The following is a 25,006-nucleotide window of genomic DNA, read 5'->3' as shown; positions in this document are numbered from 1 at the left end:
GCTATATATACCTAAAACATAAAACATCTCGGTTATAAATATAAGGCCGGCTGAACCTCGAGAAAACAAACTACATGTTAATTCTATTAACAAAAGAAGCTAGCAGACCGCTTGGTTTGGCAATAAATGACTGTCCTTGTACAAATATCTTATTTAAATATTTTAGGATTACGGTTTAATAACAATTTCTCTTGACCAACACAAACCGGAAGCGTTGAAACAAGTTGTCCAGAGCACGTCTATAAAACCGAGGACCTCTTACCCGCTTGGCTAAATATTACGCTTAATTTCGCCAAACGCTTTATTATTTTTTGAGTATGAAATACTAAAAAGTATCCAAGACAAACGACACTGGGATACGCGCTTGAGTTGAGGTAGTTAGTGCTTTCGTCTCCGAAGTTCAAGCTGGCCCTATCCTAGTTATACTACGATCATGGCTATAGAACAGTTGATACGGATAATAGTCAGCGTAAAATACGATTCTCCTACCGGAAATTAGTTCCAAAAGATTAATATTTTGCCACTACAAGCTTCTAAACTTGGCCAACACTGAGCTTGGCCTTAAAAGATAAAGAGATAAATAACCTCGACCCCGAACCTTTATATTAAAGTGCATAAAAACAAACATCTGCAAGACATATTCGCAACGACAATCTGGATTTCCCTAGGTGCATGGGATGGCGTCACCACTGGACACCCAGGTGGACAGGCCAGAAAAGTTGATAAAAATGATCAGTAAAACGTGTACGGCACTCTTGAAAAAGATGTCCGAGAAGTTGCTGGAGATGCACACTTAAAGAAGAGATGGTAGGATGCTAAAACTAAGAAAAATACGGGGAAAACATGAGGTTTCGAGGCATCCTCGAATGCACAGTCTGTTAGGCACGAGGAACTCATTTCATGGGACAAAATAATCAATGCACTGAAGCAAAAAAAAAGAATAAACTAGAGAAACAAATAATCGAAAGAGACCAAGAAATCTGGGAACGAAGAAAGCACTTGACCATGCAGATCTTTACTCTAGGTGTCAGAACATTGAGATCCACGGCATTAATTAGCAGCCAAATAAAGATATAATAAAATTTATTACCAGAGCGGCGAGAAAGTCAATCTTCCACAACTGCCTGAGACTGACATTGAAGCTGCCCATAGGCTTAAAACGAAAAGGGCAAGAGTAGCAGACCAGTGAGGTTCCCTGAGAAGCAAACGAGGGACCTGTGGGCGAGAAAAAGAACTACCCTTAGAAATGAGAAAATTTACATCAATACAGATTTGACGAAGGCACGGAATAGTTTACTGTGGTGGATCAAGGCGCGTGCTGAAGAGAAGGTATATATGTTTATTTGCATAAACAAAACTATTAGTGAGACACTAATGAGTGAGACACTAATCAGAAAAAGAGGGAACGGTCGCAACTCAGTTCAGGCGTGGACGTGATCAAATTAAAAGCTGCTGAACATGGAATCGTCTTTTGAATCGTTCCGTGATTGGGACGCATACATCAAAGGCACGAAGGTGGAAGGTAACCTTGACACTTAGCTAAGGTTAATTAACATAAATGTTGGACAAATTAAAAAGCGTTGGATTCAGTTATTGCTATTAACCATCAAGCGACTCCCATTTTTTGATGTGCTTATTTTGAGTGAGGTGAATGTTGTCGAGGCAGCTTGCCCTACCTTTCTTTAAAGGGCCCCTGAAAAGAAAAAAAAAGTTTTTTTAAAAACAGTCTGGTTGGGACACGCGTGTCAAAAAATTAATTTTACGCGAAAAAAAATTTTTTTTAGAGCAATATTGACCGCGCCAGACGCAATTTAGTCGGCAGTCACCTCCTTTCCACCTTTTTCTCTCTCGGCATTTCGGGTGCGTGGAGGAGAGGTACACCCCGCCTCTTCGTAGTGGATCGGCTTGGCTACTTTCCCGGCTTGGCTGCGCCCCGCACGAGAGCCATTGCTACTTCCTGGCCGTGTTCCAAAATTTACTCGATCTTACCCCAGGGTAAGAGTTTTGTACCCTTGGCGTTCTAAAACCTACCCGCGTACAGCGTTTTTCAATCTGTGCTGTCACGTGATACGATCCGCCGGAATAACTCGGATCCATTTGGAGATTTGGAACACAGCCCCTGTGCCTGCCGGTCGCACGACGTTCCGCGTCGTATCGTGCACGTACCGTGGTCACACAGTACATACTCGTCGCGATGGACCCCGACCTGAAGCGTCGGTTGCTTCAACCCTTCAACGCTGCCAGCAGCTGGGCCTTCGCCCGTACGAGGACACGCCTCGCCAGCCGGAAGGCGTCCGCTCCGATCGCCGCGAGACAACCGCTCGCGAGGAGGCACCCACTTCGCTGCGGAAGGCGGCGAAGCGGGAGCCTCGACGAGTTCGTCCGTGCCGCACGACCCTTCAAGCCGCCGCGAGGACACGCAGTGGTGACTCATTTTTTTATATTAAACGTTGAGTGCGGTGCCGCGTGCCTTCACTAAACTCTTTACGGGAACCGATATCTAAAAAGAAAATTGGCACTGGCGCTCGCCAGAAAACATACAAAAGATGGGGTAAACGGGACACACGAATCACGCAAAGAAGAGCAGGAAAACAAAAACCTGTCACACCGCGCCACTTCCTAAGTACTTACGATGACTAACTAACACAAGCAACAAGCCCTCTTCAGAAGGTTTTCACATATAAACTCGATAAAACTATAAAACCACCCGAGGTATGCGAGACGCGCTACAACGACGGCGACCATGACAGAAAACAAAATGGCGAAGCGTTTGTTTGTTGTTTTGTTGTAGTATCCGAACGGAAGTTACGATTTTGTAAAACGTTTGTAAGCAATTGCGACAATCATTCGATGGATTGTTTCTTAAACCTAAAAATATGTAATTCAAAAGGCGATCTCAAGAGATCACGAAGATTTTATAACCAACATCTAAACTGTCACTCATTCTATTGGCCAATGAGAAGCCGATTTGAATGACCGTGGTTACCAATGAGAAGCCGAGCTGAATGACCAGGAATTTGCGCGCAAAATTTCAAATAAATCTCTCGCCGTCAATATTGCTCTAAAAAATTTTTTTTTCGCGTAAAATTCATTTTTCGACACGCGTGTCTCAACCAGACTGTTTAAAAAAAACTTTTTTTTCTTTTCAGGGGCCCTTTAAGAGGCTTTCATTTTTATTGCTTATACCGAGGAGGCAGAAAAGGTGGCGGTGGTATGATGTACATTGTTGATATATATATATATATATATATATATATATATATAAATATATATATATATATATATATGGGTGGTTTCATCTCAAATCGTGCAGGCAAAAAGGGTCGAATTTTTAATTTCGATGAAAAAAATATATGTTATGCCGCCGTTTCTAAAACCGCAGTCGACACAAACCGCAAGTTCGTCGGATTTTTTCTCCTCGACTTATGAATTTTTAAAGAGGCCGCGGCGAAAAGCAGTGTTTTTCACACCCGTCGTGGGTCGGATGTTTCGCTTGATCTCCCGCCATGGATTTTCAGTCCACATTATATTATCTTTTTTTTAAGCACTCTGTGGACACATTTAAAAGGCTCCAATACCATGAAATAATTTTAGGCCTTTTTCTTTTTTTCTGTAAAAATGTCAAAAACGCCTCCTCGGTCAATTGTTGACGAACTTTGACAATTAATTACTGGCGATCTATTTGGGTTACACCGATATTTTTGATGTCCACGGAGAGCCCAAAACACGCTCTTTCTATTTATTATAAAATGCTTTGGCTGTATAAAATATCCTTTGCGGTACGTTTACGTTAATATTATGCAAAAACCAAAAAGTACCATTTTTGAAATTGATTTTCTCAAAAAACCCATTTTTTATTTTTTTTATTTTTTGTTCAAATGTAGATATGATAGTTCTCTACACAAAAATCAAGCCTAGAAAGTGTATATTTTGTTTGTATGTTCTACATTTAAGCATCAATATCGTACAAAAACGTGTTTTTACGGCTCGAAATGGACTTGCGAATTGCGCGTCTTCACAAGCTTGGAAATAGTTTTTTTCTTTTTTTCAACGTTCCCACATAAAACTGAAATACAGAATTTCCACCCTGATATATTTATTGATTATTTAAATTTTATTATAGGCGGCAAGCTACATCGGAGGAGTTCCAAAAAGAGAAAGCAACACTTCTTAACAGACCAGCAGGTGTCGTAAATTTTTAACGTGTAGGAGTCGGCAGACGTCTTATTGATTCGGGGCCCTCATTGGCCTGCATGAACGTCCCGCCCTTTCGGAGCCAGCAGATGACCACGACCTTTCGCGCTCGTTGTGTTAGATGGGACGGCCCGTGACAGTAAAGCGAGCAGCGCACCCTGTGTCACGAGGAGTGAAATGGTACGATTGTTTCGTTGACGCGGCGAACAGTGACAGCCACCCAGGAGGAGTCTGTCAGAGTATTGCACAAGGGAAAGCAAAGGAATCGTTGCCTGAAAGGATGAGGACACCACGGCCTTACAATGTCGACGGTCAACAACTGTTGTGCCAGCCAAAACAACGCCGCGTGCGCGCTAAAACCGGCGGCGCGGGACAGAAATCCCGCAGACGCACACACGAAGATGGGCCGGTTTCTTTAGGGATGTGGGGAAATTTGAAACCAGCCATCCGTGCATGCGTGAAACGATACCGCCTGTTTGCCCTATAGCTTCGAGCGCCCTATCCTTACCTTGAAACGGCCGTGCTCTCTCTCTCTCTCCGTGGAGATCCGATAGCACCGAAGGGTTATCTATTAAACTTGAGGAAGAAAACGAGAAGGGAGTGTTTAAGTTTAATTATCTCCACCAACCCGCTCGTTCTGTCCTTATAAAGGGTTATTTCTTTTGGAAACAGCAAAGCCCGGAGACTGACATTAAAACGAGCATGTTGGTAAATATACTTGTGTTTGTATTCTGCCCGGAGACTAGTTGGGTCGAAGTCAGCCTCCTTGTCAACTATAACCGTTTGTGAAGAGTGGGCTTCTCCCGAGATGAAACGTTAGCGCCGGCTGACGTGTTCTTTTGAAAAAGGGAAGGGGAAAGAGAAAGTTTGAGTAACTGCAGAAACTACCTCGAAAGCTCCTCTCCCGATGTGAAGCTTGAAGCATAGTCTCGGTTACCTTCTCGCGCATCGCCTGCTGGAATCTATTCTTCACTTTCTTTCGTACAGCCACTGTTCCGCACAGCCGTCGTGGATGTGCGTAATAGAGGGAGGAACAGATTCGAGCATCATGTGGACGCCGTCATCCTGCCAGACTTCAATGTCGTGGGACCGACTCGTGTGTGTTTCTTCGCCCCGCTGAACTTTGTTTTTCGGGTGCGATTTTTTCTGAACGTTTTTTTTTTTTTTTCAATGTTTTCTTACTAACTGTTTGTTAGCACTGTTCAGTTGTTGGGTTTATTTCATCATGGCGGAGCGGCCTGGCGGTGATGTAGAGAGCGTGTTCGCACGCGTTTGGTTGCGTCCCGTTGAGGGAATGCCCGGGGGAGTTGGTTTTTGTTCTTGCTATGTGCGGCTGAGTTTTCCCGTCTTTATTAAATTATTGATTTTTTGTTTTGTTTTACCTTTACGTGCCGTCGACTTCTTTGTCTGACTCTCCACCAGGCGTGGACCTTGCCACCGCTCGAACCTAAATACTTTATTATTTTTTTTAACGCAATTTTCGTTAAGATCGGAGTTGGGCAATTTAATTCCTATTTATTTATTTTTATTTCCTACCCCTCTCCATGACACACTCTCTGTGTGTTTCGGACCGTTTCTGTGTCACCACTTTTGTGTATTACGGAAGTGAAAGGACATTCCCTGGTGACCTGTGCGATGTGCGGTGAACAAGCCCCAGTGTTTGGTTTCGTAAAGAATTGTATATAATATATCGACGATGTGGTGACTTTCTTTGTCTTAGTAATATGACAGCTAATAGCTAGTCGTGCTAGTTTACTTTGAAAGGTTTATAAATCGAAACAATACAACGTCAGTGCCTTTTGGTTATTGAAAGTCTACTAGGCCTGCTGATTTGGTTAGATATGTATCTCATGGTTCCCGCTCTTATCAAAACATACTTAAATATTCAATATCACAAAATCCGTTTATAATTGATTACAAAATGCAGAAGAAAATTCAAGAAAACTTTTTCACAATTCATAGAGACGCATGGGTCGCTATGTCTGACTTAGGTCTTGCAAAACAAAGACGTCTTTTTTCCGATATTGAGGCCTAAATATAAAACATGCAAACAAAATATACACTTTCTAGGCTTGATTTTCGTGTAGAGAACTATCATATCTACATTTGAACAAAAAATAAAAAAAATAAAAAATGGGTTTTTTGAGAAAATCAATTTCAAATATGGTACTTTTTGGTTTTTGCATAATATTAACGTAAACGTACCGCAAAGGATATTTTACACAGCCAAGGCATTTTATAATAAATAGAAAGAGCGTGTTTTGCGCTCTCCGTGGACATAAAAAATATCGGTGTTACCCAAGTAGTTCGCCAGTAATTAATTGTCAAAGTTCGTCAACAATTGACCGAGGAGGCGTTTTTGACATTTTTACAGAAAAAAAGCAAAATGCCTAAAATTATTTCATGGCATTGGAGCCTTTTAAATGTGTCCACATAGTGCTTCAAAAAAGATAATATAATGTGGACTGAAAATCCATGGCGGGAGATCAAGCGAAACATCCGACCCACGACGGGTGTGAAAAACACTGCTTTTCGCCGCGGCCTCTTTAAAAATTCATAAGTCGAGAAGAAAAAATCCGACGAACTTGCGGTTTGTGTCGACTGCGGTTTTAGAAACGGCGGCATAACATATATTTTTTTCATCGAAATTAAAAATTCGACCCTTTTTGCCTGCACGATTTGAGATGAAACCACACATATATATATATATATATATATATATATATATATATATATATATATATATATATATATATATATATATATATATATATATATATATATATATATATATATATATATATGGATGGTTTCATCTCAAATCGTGCAGGCGAAAAGGGTCGAATTTTTAATTTCGATGAAAAAAATATATGTTATGGCGCCGTTTCTAAAACCGCAGTCGACACAAACAGCAAGTTCGTCGGATTTTTCGTTCTCGACTTATGAATTTTTAAAGAGGCCCCGGCGAAAAGCAGTGTTTTTCACACCCGTCGTGGGTCGGATGTTTCGCTTGATCTACCGCCATGGATTTTCAGTCCACATTATATTATCTTTTTTGAAGCACTCTGTGGACACATTTAAAAGGCTCCAATGCCATGAAATAATTTTAGGCCTTTTGCTTTTTTTCTGTAAAAATGTCAAAAACGCCTCCTCGGTCAATTGTTGACGAACTTTGACAATTAATTTCTGGCGATCTACTTGGGTTACACCGATATGTTTTATGTCCACGGAAAGCCCAGAACACGCTCTTTATATTTATTATAAAATGCCTTGGCTGTATAAAATATCCTTTGCGGTACGTTTACGTTAATATTATGCAAAAACCAAAAAGTACCAATTTTGACATTGATTTTCTCAAAAAAACCATTTTTTTTTTGTTCAAATGTAGATATGATAGCTGTCTACACGAAAATTAAGCCTAGAAAGTGTATATTTTGTTTGCATGTTTTATATTTAGGCCTCAATATCGGAAAAAGACGTCTTTGTTTTGCAAGACCTAAGTCAGACATAGCGACCCATGCGTCTCTATGAATTGTGAAAAAGTTTTCTTAAATTTTCTTCTGCATTTTGTAATCAATTATAAACGGATTTTGTGGTATTGAATATTTATGTATGTTTGGATAATAGCGGGAACCATGAGATACATATCTAACCAAATCAGCAGGCCTAGTAGACTTCCAATAACCAAAAGGCACAGGCGTTGTATTGTTTCGATTTATAAACCTTTCAAAGTAAACTAGCACGACTAGCTATTAGCTGTCATGTTACTAAGACAAAGAAAGTCACCACATCGTCGATATATTATATACAATTGTTTACGAAACCAAACACTGGGGCTTGTTCACCGCACTTCGCACAGGTCACCAGGGAATGTCCTTTCACTTCCGTAATACACAAACGTGGTGACACAGAAACGGTCCGAAACACACAGAGAGTGTGTCATGGAGTGGGGTAGGAAATAAAAATAAATAAATAGGAATTAAATTGCCCAACTCCGATCTTAACGAAAATTGCGTTAAAAAAATAAATAAAGTATTTAGGTTCGAGCGGTGGCAAGGCGATAGGTCCACGCCTGGTGGAGAGTCAGACAAAGAAGTCGACGGCACGTAAAGGTAACAAAAAAAAAAAATCAATAATTTAATAAAGACGGGAAAACTCAGCCGCACATGGCAAGAACAAAAACCAACTCCCCCGGGCATTCCCTAAACGGGACGCAACCAAATGCGTGCGAACACGCTCTCTACATCACCGCCAGGCCGCTACGCCATGACGAAATAAACCCAACAACTGAACAGTGCTAACAAACAGTTAGTTAGAAAACATTGAAAAACAAAACAAAACAAAAAAAAAAAACGTTCAGAAAAAACCGCACCCGAGAAACAAAGTTCAGCGGGGCGAAGAAACACACACGAGTCGGTCCCACGACATTGAAGTCTGGCATGATGACGGCGTCCAGATGATGCTCGAATCTGTTCCTCCCTCTATTACGCACATCCACGACGGCTGTGCGGAACAGTGGCTGTACGAAAGAAAGTGAAGAATAGATCCGAGCAGGCGATGCGCGAGAAGGTAACCGAGACTATGCTTCAAGCTTCATATCGGGAGAGGAGCTTTCGAGGTAGTTTCTGCAGTTACTCAAACTTTCTCTTTCCCCTTCCCTTTTTCCAAAAGAACACGCCAGCCGGCGCTAACGTTTCATCTCGGGAGAAGCCCACTCTTCACAAACGGTTATAGTTGACAAGGAGGCTGACTTCGACCCAACTCGTCTCCGGGCAGAATACAAACACAAGTATATTTACCAACACGCTCGTTTTAATGTCAGTCTCCGGGCTTTGCTGTTTCCAAAAGAGATAACCCTTTATAAGGACAGAACGAGCCGGTTGGTGGGGATAATTAAACTTAAACACTCCCTTCTCGTTTTCTTCCTCAAGTTTAATAGAGTACACTTCGGTGCTATCGGATCTCCCCGGAGAGAGAGAGAGAGCACGGCCGTTTCAAGGTAAGGATAGGGCACTCGAAGCTAGGGCAACCATGCGGTATCGTTTCACGCATGCACGGATGGCTGGTTTCAAATTTCCCCACATCCCTAACGAAACCGGCCCATCTTCGTGTGTGCGTCTGCGCGATTTCTGTCCCGCGCCGCCGGTTTTAGCGCGCACGCGGCGTTGTTTTGGCTGGCAGAGCAGTTGTTGACCGTCGACATTGTAAGGCCGTGGTGTCCTCATCCTTTCAGGCAACGATTCCTTTGCTTTCCCTTGTGCAATATTCTGACAGACTCCTCCTGGGTGGCTGTCACTGTTCGCCGCGTCAACGACGCAATCGTACCATTTCACTTTTGGTGACACAGGGTGCGCTGCTCGCTTTACTGTCACGGGCCGTCCCATCTAACACAACGAGCGCGAAAGGTCGTGGTCATCTGCTGGCTCCGAAAGGGCGGGACGTTCATGCAGGCCAATGAGGGCCCCGAATCAATAAGACGTCTGCCGACTCCTACACGTTAAAAATTTACGACACCTGCTGGTGTGTTAAGAAGTGTTGCTTTCTCTTTTTGGAACTCCTCCGATGCAGCTTGCCGCCTACAATAAAATTTAAATAATCAATAAATATATCAGGGTGGAAATACTGTATTTCATTTTTATGTGGGAACGTTGAAAAAAAGAAAAAAACTATTTCCAAGCTTGTGAAGACGCGCAATTCGCAAGTCCACTTCGAGCCGTAAAAACACGTTTTTGTACGATATTGATGCTTAACTGTAGAACATACAAACAAAATATACACTTTCTAGGCTTGATTTTTGTGTAGACAACTATCATATCTACATTTGAACAAAAAATAAAAAAAAAAAAATAAAAAATGGGTTTTTTGAGAAAATCAATTTCAAAAATGGAACTTTTTGGTTTTTGCATAATATTAACGTAAACGTACTGCAAAGGATATTTTATACAGCCAAGGAATTTTGTAATAAATATAAAGACCGTGTTTTGGGCTCTCCGTGGACATAAAAAATATCGGTGTAACCCAAGTAGATCGCCAGTAATTAATTGTCAAAGTTCGTCAACAATTGACCGAGGAGGCGTCTTGACATTTTACAGAAAAAAAGCGAAAGGCCTAAAATTATTTCATGGTATTGGAGCCTTCTAAATGTGTCCACAGAGTGCTTCAAAAAAGATAATATAATGTGGACTGAAAATCCATGGCGGTAGATCAAGCGAAACATCCGACCCACGACGGGTGTGAAAAACACTGCTTTTCGCCGCGGCCTCTTTAAAAATTCATAAGTCGAGAACAAAGAATCCGACGAACTTGCGGTTTGTGTCGACTGCGTTTTTAGAAACGGCGCCATAACATATATTTTTTTCATCGAAATTAAAAATTCGACCCTTTTTGCCTGCACGATTTGAGATGAAACCACCCATATATATTTAATTTTAGCACGCAGAAGTGTGCTTTGGGACTGTTAATAAAATGAATTTTTCGTACGTGGTTTGCGTGGTTTACAGGCCACTTAGTTCGAATATCAATATATTCTCTTATAAATTCAGTCAATTACTTCGCTAGTGCAATAACAATAAATACCTCGTTCTTGCTGACGACTTCAATGCCGATATTTTAAATGAGTTAAAGCAACGAGTATCACAGTATCTTGATACCTTCTGGTTTTTTGGTTATAGATATAATTCACAAGTATACACGGGTGGTATATTATGGTCATAAAATTACGAAAACTTGTATAGATCACGCAGTCACGAGAATCTGTAATTTGAAAATATTAAACGAAGTTGTTAAGAAAATGTAGCTGATCATCACATTACAGTACTTCTATAATTAGGAGCAGTTGCAGCTAAAAATCACGATCTAAAAATAGGATACAATGTGGTACTGTAAAGCAAAAACAAATTGATAACTTATTTTGAATGTTTAACTTTGATTTCCTGTTGCAGTAGGATCATATACAGACTGATAAACTTGTGAAAACCTTTCAGATAATTTATTACAATAGTACCAAAAGAGCAAAATTGACGAAAGTGAGGCCCGAGAATATTTGGATAAATTAGGAAATTTTAGAATTATGTTATTTTGAGGACAAGCTTTAGAAGAGATATAAGCAAAATTCAGGAAACACCCTCCTAAAAATGCTTTTTTAAAGTCCTAACATAGTGACAGCAAAAAATGCTCAAAAGAAAAGAAAACATAATTTAAGTCGGTTCCATCAATAAAACAAAATTTAAAATAGACCTGGAACTTAGTTAGCCAGTAAATTCTCCGAAGAACTATAAATGGCGTGGATGACACAAATTAGAAAAATTCTCATGAATTCAGTTCCTATGCGACATTAGCAAAGCCTTTTTCCAGATGTTTTATCGGCTCCGCAAAAAATATTTAAAAAAACTTTCACCGGTTAGTCAATTTCCTGTCACTCCACAAGTCAAATGCCTTAATTAAGCCTATTTGCCTTGTATAACAGATGGCATTTTTCGGTTTATTTTTGTCAATAACTAGGCCGCATGGTTTGATATCATTAAAATCTGAAATATTAAGTATAAATTTGATAAACTGAAACTGATCTTACTAAAAATATTTAGAGACATCTTCAACCACTGAATGATTGCCAAGAGCCTAAAAGTCATGATTATATGCCCTTTATATACAAATAAAAAACAACAGGAGTTAGAGAGCTACATGCAAATTGCTATTCTACCTGCCATAACTGTTATATTAAGAAAATGACAATTAACCAGCTTTTGTAACATCTTTTTTGGATTAAGTAATATCCAACATAGTTTCTGACAACAAAAATGTGCTATTACACTATTAGAAGATTTTGCAGATTGTGTTAACGAAGCAATAGACAGCAATTGAGATAGCGCTAGCTCTGTTTATAGATATATCAAAAGCTTTCGATATTATCGAAAATTCACTAATGCTAGATAAGCTTGACAGATTACATTTCAAAGGGCCGTTTTATAATTTTCGTCAGGATTATTTTTGGGATAGGTTGCAGCTAGTTAAAATAATGTATAATATAAGCAGTGCGGCTAAAGTGTAATTCGATGCGGCACAGGGAATCCCTTTGGGGCCTACGTTAATTAATAGTTACGTAAAAGATTTAGGAATTTTTCCGTTGCAGTCTTAAGATATATAAGTATGCTGATGATACAGTGTTAGGTTTACCATACGAGAACTACTAGGATGATGCAATTTTTGTGTTTCAAAAATATATAAGTACATTAATGGGATGGTTTAATTAAAATGTTATATGAATAAATGTTCTTAAAACTAAACGTATGTGTTTCCGAAATGCTCACAAACAAGCTACATTGTCACCTAAAATTTTGCTGCATTCGTCTCAGCGTAAAGATTGTCCTTCTAAACCTATGAAAGATTTGTTAAATATTTTGGTTTGTATGTTGACGAACACTTATCATAGAATCAACACGTTGAATATGTAACTGAAACACTGCGCTCTGCTTCAGCATATTTAATTAAGATAAGGGGTATGCGTAGTATGAAGGCTAGATTACTAGGTCTAACTTTTTTAGAAGAATCTGTTCAGCAGTATGGGATTACATTATATGGACATTGTTTGAGATACAAAAGAAAATCAATAGAGAGGATTGAAAAAGCATAATGAACAATTGCATATGGAAAGTTTAACGAAACATTAGAACTAGTTGATAAAGCGAAGAAACTCCTGATATTGCTTTTTGAGAACTTTGTTGGGCTTACAGATTATAAATGTTTAAAAGTAAACATTTGACAGAGATCTATCTGGTTGGGAGTAATTAATATTAAAAATATATTTTTTTTATATTTTAATATAAAAGCAACAGCAACAGTTAAGTGCGAATTTCCGCCCAACCTCCCGCATCAGCGTTCCCTACATCAACGGAACAAGCGAGGCACTGGCACGTGTGCTTGCGAAAGAGGGTATCCAACTAGCGCACAAACCTGTGTCTACCCTTGGACGACTCATGCCACGCCCAAAAGGTCGCCCTGGTAAAGAAAGGGCCCAAGGCGTTGTATATAAGATTCCGTGCGGGGTTTGCGCGGCCTCATACATCGGCGAAACGAAGAACTTTAGAGAGAGAATCCGTCAACATAAAAACGACGTGCGCAAGTTCGATCACGAGCGTAGCGCGGTTGCTGAGCACTGCGACGTCAAGGACCATCGTATTGACTTCGACAACGCATGCATCGTTGACGTTGAGACAAATCCTCGAAAAAGACTGTTCCTAGAATCATGGCACATTCAAACAACGCCACAGAACATCAACTGATCTCTAGGGGCTTTACCATCCGCCTATGTGAATGGGCTTCGTCACATTATTGAAAAAGGCAGAGCCGTAGAAGAAGAAGACCAGACACACGCCGTAGAAGAAAAAGAAAAGGACACTGCTCCTCAACGGCCATAGCCGTAGTCGCCCCTGAAGAAGAGGCCGAATTGGCCTTGAAACGTTGGGTCCCTACAGAAGGGCTTGGTTGGTGTTCGAATTTTTTAATATTAGATTATAAATGTTGGGCTTATAAATGATAAATGTTAAGCTTATAAATTATTACTATGATTATAATTTTAAGCTTGACGTTCGCAACTGAAATAGACTTACGGCACAAAGAAAAGCTTAGGATCCACAGAGTGTATGCGCAGTACAGAAAAAAAGATGTAGAACTTACAATACACCTTCCCTAACCAATAAACTACCAGAGCATTTAATGCGCCCAAGCTCCTTAAAATGCCACTGAAAGAAAAAAAAAGGTTTTTAGAACAATCTGGTTGGGACACGCGTGTCAAAAAATAAATTTTACGCGAAATTGTTTTTAGAACAATATCACGCCAAGATATTTATTTGAAAATCTGCGCGCAAAGCCCATGACGTCACGGAATGGTTATTCGCTCTTTCGACCTCAACGAGGCAGTCACTCGCTCTCTCCATCTCAACGCGAAGGCGAAGCCGATCCACCTGTTCTCCACACGCCCGAAATGCCGAGAGAGGAAACAAGGGAAATGGAGGTGACTTCCGACTAAATCGCGTCTCGCGCCGTCAATATTGCTCTAAAAGAAAAACTTTTCTTTTTCGCGTAAAATTAAATTTTTGACACGCTTTTCTCAACCAATCTATTTAAAAAAAAACATTCTTTTTCTTTTAAGGGGTTTTTTAGCAATAAAAAAATGGTGCCACTCGTATGTTTCTTAAAATTGCGACATAAAAATTTATCCCAAATGTCATAGTTTTAATAATATAGTTCATGACTGATTGGGATTTTGCCTAGTGTGAAAAAGTCCTGAGAGCCTGTTTTGTCTATATTTGCCTCAATTTCTTCTTCTAATTTCTCGCTGTTTTCGACGTGGAATTATTTAGCGTGTGCCCTAAAGGAGGTATTCACTGGACGCCATATTTGAGGGCGATGTTTAGAGCGCATGCTAAGAACGAGCTCCCATTAATAGCCTGCTAAGACCGGCAACCTTGATGGTGCTAAATGCACGCTCCAAAAGTAGGGTGCCTACATGTCTGTCTGTCTCAGGGTGAAGACATCTATTGTTGCCCCGAATGTGCCAGCGCGTGACGCTCTCGCGCACTCGGTGCGTGACTTGAGCGGTAAAATGGTGTATGCATTAGTCAAGGCTACGCGCTCGAGCTGAGTTACACCGGATTACGCGCACTTCAAAATGCATAAAAAAACGATTGGGCGGAAAAATGGCTGAGATGTCGCCACTCGAGCAAACGTGCGCGTGTGTATGAAGGCAGTCTATCCAAAAAGACTGCGGAAGTTCGCCGTCAGCACGCGCTCAGCAGCAGTGCACACGGATATGGCCGCCAGTGAATACTCCCTATTGCCGCGCGCGTAGCTGGCCAAGGGGGCAGCGTGGTCGTGTCCTAACGGTTACCGTGCTTGCCTCCCACGCGAAGAGCCATGGTTTGATTCCTGGGCGCGACGCGTCTTTTATTTATTCATACAATTTACTGTTCTGGTAAATTCTAGAACTCTGTTGCATGCTCGAGGTTAGAATGTTCTAGGCGCGAACATTCTAAGCCGACTGTTTGAGAAACCCACGCGTGTACAAAAGGGGATCCGCGTAGCATGCCGCAGTCAGTCTCGCCCCAGAGCTCGATCCTGCGGTTTCGCCGACATCGACGCCTGCGACGCTCTGCTGTTTTCTTCTCTTTCCTTTTTGTTTTGGGCACAAGTTCGCCCCATTAAACGTTTAGCCTCTTCAGTTGTTATCGCCTCATCAATTGTTATTCGTGGCATTTTGGTGGAGGTGCGGGGTATCGCATTCTATGCCCGTGGAGCGTATCCCTCCGAAGACATCCCAGCCAAGTGAGGTGCTCAGCCCCGGAAGGCTACCTTTCGCAGAAGACGCCGACGCCCGAGCAAGCCGACGTACCAAAGTCCAACTCCCGGAATCCGGACTTCTGCTGCAGAAGCCGAAGAAGAAGATCCCGTCGATGACCACCCCGCCCGTCGTTGTCCTGCCCGTCGCTCCGCGGACGCCTACTTTCTTCCTCGGCGAGATCTACGTTCTATCTATGTGCGCAAAATGGCATCGAAGTTGTCGAAGTATGGCAAAAGTTATTGTAAAGAGTGGGAAAAGGAAACACAGCTTAAAGGAGCTGTGCAACGATATTCAGTTGGAATGTTTTTCACTATACACGAGCTTACTGGCACACCTGGGACTCAAGGAAACTCACACGCAACGCCATTGGCCAAGAAACTCCTTTGTTGCGGTGTAATTTCAAGGAAAAAAGCGATCATTTTTATTTTATTTATTTAGGAATACTACTGGCTCCACTCAAGGAGCCATGGTAGGAGTGGGTACAAAACATGTATACAAGATGCAGATTTATAAATGAAAATTCAAATAAGTATGAATTCAAGAGCAGATACAAAATTAGCAACAGTTGTGTTAACGACGACATCATTTGGTGGCTCGTTCCATTCTTGAATTGCCCGAGGGAAGAAAGAATATCTAAAACAGTCGTTTTTGAACCTGTATTGTTTTAACGCTCTTGTGTGGTTTAGACGTGAGGACCCGGTCGATAATGGTTGTATATAGTTAGAACTTTGAACACGAAGAGTGCCATTATGAATATTGAACAACAATTTTAATCTATCAATTTTCGCTCTCATTCGCAACGGTTGAAGCTTCGCTCTAATAACTAATTCGGTGGACGATGTTTTTCTACGATAATCATTAAAAATAAACCGAGCAGCTAACTTTTGGATACATTCAAGCTTGTTAATACCGTTTAGTGTGAAAGGGCACCATACTTACCTAGCATATTCGAGCACAGGCCTAATAAAACTTTTATAAGCAATAAGTTTAGTGTTAAAATTAGCATATTTTAATTTCCTACGACACGCAAACAAAGTGCCCCTTGCTTTGTTAACCGTTAATTCTAAATGCTCGTTCCAGTTCAGTTTATTGTTAAGAAGAAGTCCTAAATACTTGTACTCCTCGACCCGCTTTACTGGTTGTTCATTCAATCTCTCTTTTGCAAAATTTCATGACGTAACGTGGGGATCGCAGTACACCCATATGACGATATTTGAATGCTGTTCATAGATTGTACCCAAGCATTGCGTGGGCACTCGATTTGGGCTCGTGATAATTACTAGCTCGAGAAGCATTCGGGTAGTGGCCCGTGTCCAATCGCTGCAACGTCGACAATAGCCGAGCCACAACAATATCTGGAACTCAGCGCGTGTCCTGCGCTTTGCCAACCCCAGCGCGTGGCTATGATCTACACTGGCGGCATATAATCGGCTCCAGATCACGTGACCACTTGTTCTGGCTGCGAGTTGAGGGGGTGAACGCTGCTCGTTTTTCTTTAATTTTTTTTTGGGACTTCTATTGAGTGGGGTGAAAAACGAACGCTTGTTTCATAGGTAATTAACGTTAGGGATCCGTTCTAAGCGGTATTTGCGCAAAGTACAAAAATTGTTGCATCGCCCCGTTAAAGGAGCGGTGCAACGATAATCAATTGGAATGTTTTTGCAACGAGCTGCAAAAATTGTTGCATCGCTTTTTTAAAGGGGCGATGCACCAATTTTTGTACTTTGCGCGAATACCGCTTAAAACGGATCCCTGACGTTAATGACCTATGAAACACGCGTTCGTTTTTCACCCCACGCCATAGAAGTTCCAGAAAAAAATTAAAGAAAAACGAGCACCGTTCACCCCCTCAACTCGCAGCCAGAACAATCGGCCATGTGATCTAGAGCCGATTATATGCCGCCAGTGTTTATCATAGCCACGCGCTTGGGTTCGCAAAGCACAGGACACGCGCTGAGTTCCAGACATTGTTATGGCTCGGCTATTGTCGTCGTTGCAGCGATTGGGCACGGGCCACTACCTGAATGCATGTTGAGGCATCGATTGTCACGAGCCCAGATCGAGTGCGTACGCAGTCTTTGCGGCCACTGTGTGAGCAGCATTTGAATATCGTCACCGCAAAGCTCGATGACGCATTCCCGGGGATCGTACTGCTGCCATTGTCTCCACAGCTCCGTCATCAAATTTCGCGAAGGAGCAAAAGGCGGCTTTGGAAGGAGAGACTGAAAGAAAAGCTCCGCTTTCATCCTTTAAATTCCGCCGCGACGAAAACGCTGCTTGGTCAGTGGTGTTGCGTTCGAGTATTCTTGGGTCCCACTAGTGCCAGGAAGCTGGTGTAGAGTAAGACATATTCCCACCCAATGTCGTTCCACAGCCCCTTTAATTGACAAGGGAATTTTATTTTTTGAAAGGGTAGCGAGTATGGTTGAAGTCGTGTCCCCGCCCCTCGTGCCGGTGAATGCTCTCCTGAGCCTTCCGCACGTTCGCATCGCCTTCTTCCTTATAAAGGCTGAACTCCAAGGAGCGATTTATGCGACGAATAACTGACGAACGACGCCCGACGGCACTCTCGCTTTGCGCGCGCCGTAGCAGCCACTATGCTGATGCCACTCGCAGAGCAAAAGCCGCCGTGCCAAATTCGTCGCTTTTCCGCAGCATATTTGTCCCATGGAGTCCAGCCTTAAAGCCTGGTTCAGAGAGTTGCGTTTGACTGCGGTTGACTGCGTTGCGGCCGCGAGAAATCAGAACATCTCTGCTGCTGATATCGCGTGCCAAGATGATTCCTTAAATTTGATTCCACGCTTGATACGAAGCACAGATGTGGCGGTGATTTGCTTCCGGTTCTCCACGCAACGCAGTCAAACGCACTCAAACGTAAAGGCCGGTTCAGACACTTGCGCTTGAGTGCGTCTGACTGCGTTGCGTCGAGAACCGAAAGCGAGTCACCGGCACATCTGTGCTTCGAATGAAGCGTGGAATCCAATTCAAGGAATCATCTTGGCACACGACATAAGCAGCAGGGATGTCCTGGTTTCTCGCAGCCGCAACGCAGTCAAACGCTGTCAAACGCAACTGTCTGAACCAGGCTTAAGTGTCTGAACCGGCCTTCAGACAGGTGAATGCGTTTGATGTCCCTGCTGCGTCCCTGGTGCCAGTGTTCTTTTCCTCGTGCATGCCGCACGTTCCTGCTTTTTTCTTCTTTTCAACGTACAATATGCATTTGAGTTGCCTGTCTTATGTGTTCCGTTCCTATCCCTGTCCTCGTCTTCGTGTGCGCTATTTTTTATCATGTTCAACGAGTACCATCTCGCCCAGCTTACCACCTTACTGCAGTAGGAAAGAATGCAATATTTACTGAGAAAATAAACAATCTGCTAAAACTCGGAAGGAAGTTGGAACTATGGGAACAGGGGTGGTTGTAACTGCTGACATGTTTAGGTTCCTGTTTTTTTTTTACATTTAAAAACAAAAGTCTCTGTTGCTCAGATTTCAAGCAGTCTTCCTTTCTAAGCAAGGTCACGACTCATCAGAATTTGAATAACGAAGGTAATTAACTCAAATATTCAATTCAGCCCAACCCGTTATATGGTTTTCTTTGTGGCACATTATAACGTGACTATACTTTTTCTTTCTACTTGGAAGGCATTATCAAAGATAAAGATGGCCCTTTGGCATCTGTTCCAAGTACGCGTCGGTAACTACCGCTGTTCATTGTGCTGTGAAGGAGTAGTACTTTACACAAGGTGTACCGCTTCCTCAGCGTTTGTCGCGGTCGTAACTGCGCCACCAGACGTCAGTGCTCTTACAGAGGTCTCGAAAATATACTCCAGAAACATTGTATACATATAACTCAATAAAGTAGCACAACCTCTTTAGCAGACTTCTGGCAGGAGAGGTTAATTTATTTTGTGTCATTCTGCTGCCCTCTTGTGGTTTTGTATTAATTTTCAAAAGGGCTCTTGTACATGATATGCCCAAATTAAAGCTAAAGGACCGGTAAGTTATTTCTTGGTCTCTTTTAAATTTACGTAATTATGCAAATTACAGGCGGTTTTCATTTGCTTCTTAAAATTGTGGGACGGTTGAACCTATGTGTGACAGCCGAACAATTCTCCAGTCTCGTCTGGAATCTGCAAATCCAGGTGTGATAAGTTTGACTTAAATCATCACGACGACCCGCGCCTGCGATATGAAGGCACAGAACACGAAAGCTGTCCTCTGCATTTTGTATTTTCTCTATGTTATTCGTGAAATACCAGGGATTCACTCTTCCTGCCCTGCTGTTGTTTATCTCTTTATTCAAAATAGCTACTGAAATTGAAAAAAAAAAAAAAATGGGACGGTAGGGCGTATGCGAGAGCTGCTCCAAGCATGTCTGTGGAAGGCAGCATTTTCTTACATGGTTTTTGACCTGCAAGTGCACTTTTCACTACAAACGTGTCAACGTTCTCAATGACGACGACGACATGCTCGCGGTTAACGGATTCAGCAAGTGTAAGTGTCCTTCGTGCGAGGAACGTCGAAGTTCGTCGGAAGCTAATATAAGTTACGGCCGATCGACCATTTCTAGCGAAGATACAGCAGAGATTGGTCCACCCGACAGCCACAGTTAGAGCCTCTGCTGGTGTCGACGCTGACAATGACAAGGATGAAGGACCTGAACCCCTTCCTCACTGGGCAGGCTCGCGTTCGACATATTCTGCCCAGCCAGAACTAACAAGGGATGTTGTGGATGACAAAGGTTTTTGAACCGTCACAAGAAAACCTAGAGCAAAACATGCCTAGAGAAAGAAACGTGACAGCAAGCTGGGCTCTGTTCCACGTCAGCCAAGACAACAGGAACACTTTACCTCTCGGCTTAACATGTACGACGGAATCGGCCACTTCAGAATCCCTGGATAGTGTCTTGAAAGGCAAGTCAGCAACCTAAACCAAGCTTGTGTCAAAATATGATACATATCTATTCATCCTTTTATGTTTTTATAAAAAACGATGATAAAAAAAAACAGCCTTGTTTTACCCATTTTGGGCGCTCTAAAAGTAGCTTCGGGCACTTCAATCGACTCATAAGACTTACGATACACTATGAAGTACACGCTTTATTACCAAAACGTTCGAGACATTCAAAGTATTCCTTGCAAATTTATGTCCGGAATTATAAGCAGCTTTTTCACCGTTGTGTGTTTTTTCTGAACGTGGCAAGTGACTATTCTTTCTAGCACACAATAATGCCGCGTGCGTAACAAAGTATATAAAAAAAGGAAAGTCTGCGTAAAGGAGTTGGGAACGCAAGATAATTTTTTTTTTTTTTTATTATTCAGAACTCTTCTTGAAAGCTCTAGCCCGATCCTGGCTATCATCGACTATTCTGATTCTTAACATTCCTGAACGTACCGCGTGTATAGAAACAGCGATACCGCGCTACTTGGCGGCAGTCGCCCTTCCGTCGCCGACGCAAAATACGTGGTTCTTTCCTCTTCGGTTTGTAGGCACATGTTCGATGCATTCAACGCTTATTTTCAGTTTTACATTCACCTATCATTTTTCATCTTTGACAATATCTTCACCTCGCCTTATTCAGTATTTCGGAAAGATCGTGATTAACACGGGACACACATTTGGCGGAGGGGTTCCAACGGCCGTGAACGCTTCCCTGTGCGCGTGGCAACAACATGACCTTGAATCCTACTTGGAATACGTTAAGGTTGAAGTCATGTCTTGCGATGGACTTAATTACTTATTCTGTAATTATTCTGTAATCATTATTTTCCGCCGAATTCTGACCAGGAACTTTTCTCACGCCACTTTAAATTCCTGAAAAAGAAAGAAAAAGTAGGCATTTTAAAGTATTGTTTGTAAGTATATAGCGACTTAGATATGCATAGGAAAGACGAGGTCGCAGGTCATAAATTCTCCGCTGCCGATTGTCCAGGACTGAAAGTGCAGAGTCTGCAGGCATTTATTTATATTGATGGGTTTGGGCTAACGCAATACCATACGGAATTTCGCGGGGAATTCTGGATAGTATTGCGCTGCCTTGTTGTAATTTCTTCACTCATCTACTCTATTTCGCCTGTCACTTACCCTATAACACGTGTTGACCATTTCCATACATCATTTGTTGTTTTATTTCTTCCGCTAGGTCATTGGGACTACTGCAGCCAGTAATACTTCTTATACAGTCATGGTGAATATCTGAATATATACAAAAATATTTCCAGTGATATTACTGGAAGTTGGTCCTGAGTGAGACGTGCGTTGAATCGGCTACTGAAGATCTTACCAAGGTAGTCTTTAGTGCAATAAATAACTTTGTGCCCAAGCGTTATTCTCGACCGAACAACTATCTTTCCTATAGTTTCCGAAAGCACATAGGCACCGCTTGCAACGCAAGCTTCACTATCATTGACTTTTAAAAATTCTGGATAAAAGTGGTACGCGAAATTTAGTGTCGGGCACTGGAAAAGTGCGTGTTCAAACAAATGGACAAAATGCAGTTGGCCCGACTTAAGACCACTACGCGAACCAAACCCAAATATTTTTGGCATTGTATGCCCACAACAAAAAAGAAAACGTTTCAGTTACGAGAAGGTTCTGTCTGAATGTCCGATTTAGAAGAAGTTGCCAACATGTCAACAGAGCCTTTCAAGTAATGTTTTACAACTGCAACAACACCTAATTCAAGCTTGACGTGTGAAGTCACATGCATCTTCCTTTTTTCTTTACTCCAATCAACGAACTAGAAATTAAGAATGTGTTCGAAAAATAAAACCGAAGTTTTCTGCTTTTGCTGTGAGGTTTCTCAGCTTTATTTTTAAAGGATGTTTCGAATTTTTGTTTTGTTTTACTGCACATATTTAACCTATAAAAATAAGATTTTTTTGTCTGGTTGAAAACGCTTGGTAATTGTTTCAATTCACAAGTCAAGCGACCCTAGCATTGCGAACAACTGCAGCCACGTTTCATTACTGTGTAGTGTTTGCAATTCGTTTGAAATTATATGGCGCAACCGTTTTTACAGTTAAATACAAAAGTGTGCCCTCAGCAACAGAAATTTTTGAAGGGGAAGTCGGTGGAAGCTAACCTTTGTTAATTATTGGATTACACCGTGAAGTTTATTTGTGACCGCCAACAAGATGATATAATTTAATTATGTTTGAAGGTGGCTAAGTTGGTGCATATTGTCCCGAATGAAAATTGATAAGGCGACCAAACATTGATGCAATCTAAACGTTTCATTGGGCAAACCTGTGCGCAAACATCATAGGATTGAGCGGATGATAACTGGCCTCAATGGGGGCGCATCTGCAGGACCGAGCGCAGGAGAAAACCTGACCCCGTACGGTGCGGCGCGGCTTCCTTTCAGCCTTCCCTGGGAGTCTAGAATATTCTACCTCAACTCGACCCTCCTCAAGGTATACATTCTGAACATAAACAAGTGAGACGACTGTCCAACATTCTCGAATCTTGAACTTACATAAAGAAAGATGAAAGGACATGCAGTGCGGGGAATCGAACCCGAGCCACCTGCATGTAAGCCCAGCGTGCAGCCGACTCGGCTACGTGAGCGTGGGGCAATATTAGTAACAGAAGCAAGCAACGTAAAAAAAGACACAAGGACAAGTAGACGAAAGACACACACACACAGCACTGACTCATGACTTCGTTATCTTTCTCATCTTTAATACATAGAAACAGTTAAATAAAAATACAAAAAAAATTGCAGGACACTTTTTCAGAGAGCTATTCGAAAATATAAAAAAAACGAAGTTTTAGACAATGTTTAACAAATTGAAAAAAATGAAAGAATTATTTCTCAACCTTCTATGAAGGAATTCAAACTCTTCATTTCACATTGTAACTGACTCCGCACTGACGCAAACTTCGGGACCGCATAGACTAATTTAATATGCTTCATGAATTTCCTGAGTTCGTTTTTGGCGATCGGTTGCCGAAATCTCAATGTGTTCAAACAGAGGTGAAAGTACAGATGTACGCAAAAAACGGAGGTACTTAAAAGACGCGTTTAACGAGCCGACGACATTGGAAAGCCACAAGGTAGGCAATCCCGATGCCAGCGCCGGTTTTCCGCAGAACACGATCTGTAAAGTTGCCAGACACACCAACGACATTCCGCCAATTCCCCCTCCCCCCCCCCCCCCTTTCCCTCCAATGCGGGGAATATTTGTGCAGCCCGAGCAAAAGCTACCCCATTCCCCGGAAATGTTTAGGTCAGCGCGTCTCAGCAGAAAGTCGTGACGTTTTTACCACGTGATATGATATGTATCTCCAAAAACAAAGGGAGGGACTTCTTCCCCGTGTGAATACCCCCTTATAAAAACGTCACTCAACAGCTGTGTCAGTGAATCTTGAGTTTCTCGATATCTGTCACCAAGGTGACCGCACTGCGAAAGATAATTATTTGAAGAATACGGCCATGCACAGCATGTTTTGGTTGTACAACGAAAACCTCCAATTACACAATACCAATCTCGAATCAATTGCTGTGTTCTGTCGTTAATATCTTTGCCGCTCAGTCGCCTTGTTTCTTAGTCTCGGGTTTTCGTTTGTCTGTTTTTTCTGTTATTTCTAGCCTTCTGTATTATTAATATTTTCTATTTTGTCATGCTTATAGGTTAGTGTAGCCAATTTGAGCTAGCTAGAAACTTTGATCTAAAGACAAGTCACAAAAAATACAGTAACCAAAACTTTGTTTACCGCAATCAGCACACAGTTTATCGCAATTGACTGTGATAAGAAACAGCAAAACCAAAGCCTCCGTGTGCCACTTAATAAAATTTACTTATCTTGAAGCATGCCATTATATAAAGTTGTAGAAAATTAATCATGAATCATTTGCTTATCGTCGGTAAGGAGAGACGTTAGAAATGCGCGATCTACGTAATTATGTTTACAATTTCTACTTTTGTTTTAGGTATTTCTGGCTTTGTATTCAGTTTCGATGTGATTGATGCTAACAATCTACAGTGTTCTCTCGAAGAGCAGGAAGTATGAAGCAGACTCTCCTCCACGAGCTTTCATGCTTTGATTTTGTTCAGCTTTGGTCTTTAACCTTTCCGATGGTGTAAGGCAGTGGCATACCGTTTGTTGCCCAAAATAATTAACATCATTACAAAACTTTAATTTTTGAATACATTGTATGTGTACTGGTGGTGCTATTGTTGTGTTATTATTATTACTATAATGCGGTTTGCAGTTTCCAAAAAAAAATCATATTTGTATTTTGCCTTTGAATTGATGTCGGATTTTTTTTTTGGCATACCCGAAAAACTTGGTGGTGTTTTTCGCAGGTTTATGTACTCCACAAATTAAACCCTTTGGATTAGGCCTGCCATTAGAAAAAGGGTGGAGAGCGACTTTTTGGCAGAGACAACTCTTCCGAAAAGTCTCACCAGATGTACTTTTTAAAGGAGGCAGACATTTTATGCGACAGAAATTTTATTTTAATCCTCAGGC

The sequence above is a fragment of the Ixodes scapularis genome, unplaced genomic scaffold (genome assembly GCF_016920785.2).
Source record: "Ixodes scapularis isolate PalLabHiFi unplaced genomic scaffold, ASM1692078v2 ptg000324l_1___fragment_1__unscaffolded, whole genome shotgun sequence".
Lineage (NCBI taxonomy): Eukaryota > Metazoa > Arthropoda > Arachnida > Ixodida > Ixodidae > Ixodes > Ixodes scapularis.
The sequence above is the reverse complement of the archived record's forward strand: the minus strand, read 5'-3'. Positions refer to the sequence as shown.